Genomic DNA, 6,005 nt, shown 5'->3' with positions numbered 1-6,005 from the left:
TATGCCTGATGGCAAGCATGTGGCTGTGGAGCATTCAAGGACAGTGGTTTCGTAGGGTTTGAAGAGAAACAAGTGCAATTGTAACATCACCACAGTTGTAATCCAGATGTACTGTATATACTGCTTGCGCTTCCTGATTTGGATATCCGAGAAGAGTGGACAATTAGCCCCAGCGGAAGTCTGTGCTCTCCGAGTTCTTGGTCAAGACATGAGCTCACAGTCCTGATGGCAGGCGAGCACCTTGCATGGCACTGTCTTGCCAATGGTGTGTGAGTTTATGTTTGAGTGGGTGAAAGGGAGGCAAAAGGGTGCTATGTAAGTTAATTTCACATTTACTTTGTCCACTTACCTTAAGTTATGCAGTGTAATATTCACATAGGTATCTTAAGTCAGCCGGGAGCAGAGCAGGTGCGTGACTGCGACGTTCACAACTAAACTGAGTCAGGGGATGAGCAGATAAAGGAGCTGCAATCGTGTGCAACTGAGTTGTGATTCTGTGGAGCCCATCCAAGGCTCCATTGAAAATTTCTGACCTAAAACTAAAGACACACTGTTGAATTAACTAGGCCTGCTGAATAAAGGACGCTGCTATTATTCATTGGAGAGTCCCTTCAAAGAGCCAATTAACAAGTTCTACTTACAGTAAAGGGAGTGATTAATTTAATGGTGACCTGGCCAACACTGTGAATACTAAAACTCCTTCTTTGCTCGAGTAAAATCAGACTTCACATACAAAGCAGCTTCAAAAAGCTCACAGCATTTTGACTTTGCCTGTTGTTTGCCTCAATTTTTTTTTTATTCTTACAATTAATCTTACAAATGTAAAGTGATGTCCAAAAGAAATAGAGCAATGGGTTTACAATTAGTAGGACAATCAATATTTTGATGATTGTCGTTTAGTATAGAAGACCATATTTATGGATTCTGGCTTGGGCTGACATCCATAGCCTCATCCCAGGTTTTTTTTTAAACATATTTTTAAATTTGTTAAATAAGAGCTGTAGAGAAGTCAAGGAAATGTGGGGAAGAAGGGCAGGGGGATGGCATGCAGTAAAAGTCCAGGGAATCAAACTGGGAAATCACTGCTGAAGATATTTTCTCCCATGTAGTCCATGCCCTAACCACTTTTCTATCGGGTCGATGTTACGTTTTTTTTTTTATAGTTTACCATAACATCTGCCATGGGGGGGATGAAGCACATCTCCTAGATCAGCAGTTCAGACTCCTTCCTCCTGTCGTTTTTCTTGCTGAGCAGGCATACACAACATTCAGTCTAATCGTCCAATGTGGGGGATTTTACTTTACTCCAGTTCACATCTTCACTTCGAGTTCCTGCAAACCGACCTGTGCATAAATGTAACTACTTCGTGAGCTCATTACCCCATAAAAAAACATCAAGAATAATAATACATGCAGTCATAACAATAGATGACTTGTTGTTTCTCTTCTCATTGAGTTTAAACAGTCCAATAGGAAAATCATTAAAGGCCTTCAATAACAAGAATACATCTTCTTACGAACAGGAAGCTAACAAGTTTACATTTTCTGGCGTGTTTACAGGTTTCTCAGCTGTACCTACATCTGCACCAAAAGCAGTAGAAAGGTGCAAAGTTCAGTTCAACTTTTGACTCAAGAGTCAATACCTCACTCATAAATATATTAAACAAGTATAAAAGAGATAACCCATTAATAACTCACAAAAGCATTGAAAGTGGGTCAAATAAAATCCAACACCGGGATAAAACATTAGCACCTGTCAGGGAATTAGCAGCAACATCAAACGACCCACAGAAGTGCTTTAAGTGCATTCAAAACATCTGCTTTATTACACAATAATTTAGCACTGCAGTGGCCTGTAGTGCTAAATTTAGAGGAGGCAAACAGCTTCAGGAGATGTGCTGTTCTGAAGCCTGGAATCTCTGGTCCTGATGCTTCACAGCAGGCTCCTTTGGAACTTTAATGTCCTTCTTTTCTAGTTTAGCCTCGTACATTTCTTGTACATTTCCACTAGTTGTGAGAGATTGCATCTGATAATCCTGGATGCTTTATGCATCACTTTGTCTAGCTGTCTCCTGCCCTTAGTTGATGTGTTGCCAAACCACAGTTATTGTCTGGGATGCTCACCACTGCTGCTTGATAGAACTGCACCACACCATCCCTGGACGTGTCACATTTTTAAGCCTTCATGCTTGCGTCAGCTGTGGCTGGAGGATTTCTGTTTTCAGGTTATCCATCGGTCAGTCTGTCTCATTCTCATGAACTTGAAATTTTAGGGGTCAAAGGTCAACGTGTTATCATGTTGTTCCATCACCCATCCCATTCTCATGAATGTGATATTTGAGGAATGCCTCAAAAGAATTGATTCAAATTTGTCACAAAGGTTTACTCACACTCAAGGATGAACTGATTCAGTTTATGTGGTCAAAGGTTACTGTTATCTCACATCTATCACATTCTTTTGGATATGATATTTTAAACACCTTGAGGGGCTTCCTTCATATGTGGCACAAACGTTCACTTGGACTCAAGGGTGAACTGATTAGATTTTGGCGATTAAAGGTCAAGGACATTGACGTAACAACTGTGATGCCATAACACAGGTACAAAAAAGGAGATCATGATCATTGCTTTGAAGTTGGATACTGAATTGGTGACATTAATCTTTGATGTAATTGTAGTTTCAGTTGTCTTAAATCAAAATGTCTCTGATGTGCTTTCTTGAGAATAGTGGTATAGATGGTCTCCGCGCCTACCGCTCCTTTCTAAGCCTTTGACTATGAAAACATTCAATTCCAGGTTGTTTGCGCCGACTAAAGATAAAACCAAATTTTTGCAAGCTATTTTTGATAAGAAGTCATTAGTTCCTTAAAGAAGATACAGTGTGTGATCCTTTTGATCTGAACTACAGATATGCATGTTCAAATTTATTATGGGTTTCGAGGCCCGAATGATTTCTCCATTGGACTCTTGGTAAAGAAGCTGCAGCAGAGACTTTCTCAAACAGTCGAAAGCAGATAATTCATGCTTTGATGTGAAATCAGGGTTTCCACTGACAAACACTGAATTATTTTGCGACTGTGTCGCTTTGATGATTGTAATATTTCTAGAAACCAGACCAGATATAGGATCAAAAGAAGCATGTACTGATTAGTGCCTTTCTGAAGATGAACATGTCTCTAACAGCTTTTGAAAATGCCAACACTTTTTCTGCACTGTGTGAGAAAATTACAGTTTAAACAACACTGATAGTGATATTGTGCTGTGTCTAATATGTATCTCTGTGGTTGTCCTACTCGGTATCAAGCCTTGTCTGTTCTGCAACCTCTTGTTTTGTTATGGACACGCCACTGGGCATTCTCTGGCCCCAATTCACAGCAGTATAATCTCGGTAAAAATAGATTAACAAGCATCAAGCTGGGTCTTGTCATGTAACAATATTCCAGGTTGATAGTAATGAGTTGGAATAATGTCATGCCACCTACTAGGCCGGCCTGCTCAACTTTTATGAATGCCTATGATGTGACTGATGTGGTCTGTCACCCCGGCCTTCCTGACAGAATGCCCAGAATGGCTTGTAATCGTATGATTTCATGTTTTTATGTATATGGTGTGTGCATGTACGGGTGGATTCTTGGGAGATCAGTCATGCTCTCCTATTAATCCCTAAATATCCTTAATCTTGGGTGAATGTTGTTGTAATTTTGACTGTGACGGCTGCTTGTCACAACCTATGAATAGCATTACTTCTGCCAAACATCTATGCATAATCAACCAAAAGGCAATGTATCAAGAATCAAACAGGAGGATATTTGAACCAAAACCATCAGAGAAACAACATATAATGAGAACAATCTCCACGGCCCTCCCAAACACACACATACACACACACACACGCACACACACACACACACACACACACACACACACACACACACACACACACACACACACACACACACACACACACACACACACACACACACACACACACACACACACACACACACACACACACACACACACACACACACACACACACACACACACACACACATTCACACTGATGGTTTATTATTTGTCCAAGGAGATATGAGTCCACTCATGTTCCTCCTCCTGCACAAACACATAATGCATGTATGCACACACACTTTTCAAGTGCTGCATAAGGTCTTTTTTCAGCTTCATGCACTCGCTGTACAGTATGTCTTTCTCAATTGATGCATAACCAACAAGGCACGTGATTCATAATTAATGCTCAGCTGAATATATTTAAATTCATCATGTGTGTATTTGACCGCAGGTAACCCACAGGGATGCATTCTTAACATCGCTTTACACACAATGTTTCTCTCCACACTTCTCATATGAGCTGCCAGCAAGTTATTGGAGACATTCACTCAAGTTTCTCTCTCGCTTATGAACCTGATAGCCTCTATGTTGCTTTCTCTCCTTGTTGTATCTTATGTGACCACAGAGTCATCTATCACCACAGTGCCTTTTTCAACTCCAAAACAGTTTCGTTCTCATCAATAACCGATACAGATGGAGAAGCCGTTGTGAAAAGCCGGTTTGCATTTGCACGCCACATCTGATCTCTCAAAATGAATACATTTCAGCTATAACACAGTCTAAAAGTCCATTTCTCTTGCTGGGTTTGATTCTGTGACAGCAGCTGTTATTGGCCAGTCAGATGTGATAAAACACAGTGGCACCACCTGTATTGTACGTGCTATTGTTGTTGATAAAAGTGCCCAGTTCTACGGCCACATGGACACAGACACAGGAGAGGTGTGAATGTATGCTTGGATGCTGTATGTAACTGTAAGAAATAGCATATACCTCTGGTATGTAGTTTGTCATGCTTGTTATATGACGGTATGACATGTATTATCTAATTCCATTATGGACAGAATTAGTTTGCACATTTTTATTATCTTTTAATATTCAGGTTGAATTTTTTTTTTAAAGGAAATACATCTTGTTGTGTTAAGCCTCATTTTCTGCTTTCTGCCTCAGTGTCTAGTTTGATATTGATATTGAGGGGTGCCAAAGTAAAAGCATTTCAATTTGTGTATGTACAGTAACGGCCTGTGTGCTTATCTATAAATACTACTATGCTAAAAAAAAAAAAAAAGAAGCAGACCAATGACTGGGATGCAGCAGCTTGTAGGTACTTTCAGGTTGGATGTAGAATCCTGATAAAGCAGATACATTGAGTGACATTTTCAAATGCCTTGCCAACAGAAACACACAGAGAAAATTAATCTATGTAACACTATGAGCCGAGCGCCTCGTGTGCCACGGAGGCTTTGTTGTACTTTAATGCTACCAGGCAACTTCTCGGGCATCGGGAAGATTCCCAGTCAACATCAAAAGCCCCAACTGTCAATCTCATTGTGATGAAAACAAGACAGGTTTCTCCCTTTTACTTCCCAGAGGTAATCTACCCTCTATCTTTTAACGTGTAGTAGGATGCCTTCACTTTTTTCTTTTTTTTTACCTTTATTTCTTTTTACAAATTTTCATCAAATGTCAGTTCCTAGCTGTTCTTTTGCTAAAAAAAGATGAGTTTATGCTCAGGGATTATACACATTCAACATAATATGTGCAAATACATATCACTTCAGTCAGTGGCTGCGAAGAGGGCAAATGGATGCATGTGTGTGTGTGTGTGTGTGCATTCACTTTAGGTAGGGGAGAAATCAGCACAGTGGTTTGACCCCTGACTGTTTATCCTTCAGCTCTCATTGCATCAACACGGCCAGAAACACTCCTTTTTCTGTAGCAGCAACATCAAGGTCCCACAAATATAGCCATGGTCTTGACAGCTGCACTGGGGCCACACACACGCACACATATGCACACACACAAATACCCATAAACATACCTGACCTGACTAAAACTGTGATTTAAAACCCCTTTAAGGTTTTAATCAGCATGAAATACTGCATTTATCACATCGCATTACACAAAGATTTGTCAGGTACACAAAACTAAGAGCATGA

This window comes from Brachyistius frenatus, unplaced genomic scaffold (assembly GCF_029030835.1).
Source record: "Brachyistius frenatus isolate BFR_SWC_R1_liver_20210118 unplaced genomic scaffold, ASM2903083v1 Contig_67, whole genome shotgun sequence".
Taxonomy (NCBI): Eukaryota; Metazoa; Chordata; class Actinopteri; family Embiotocidae; genus Brachyistius; species Brachyistius frenatus.
Note: the sequence above shows the minus strand (reverse complement) of the source record.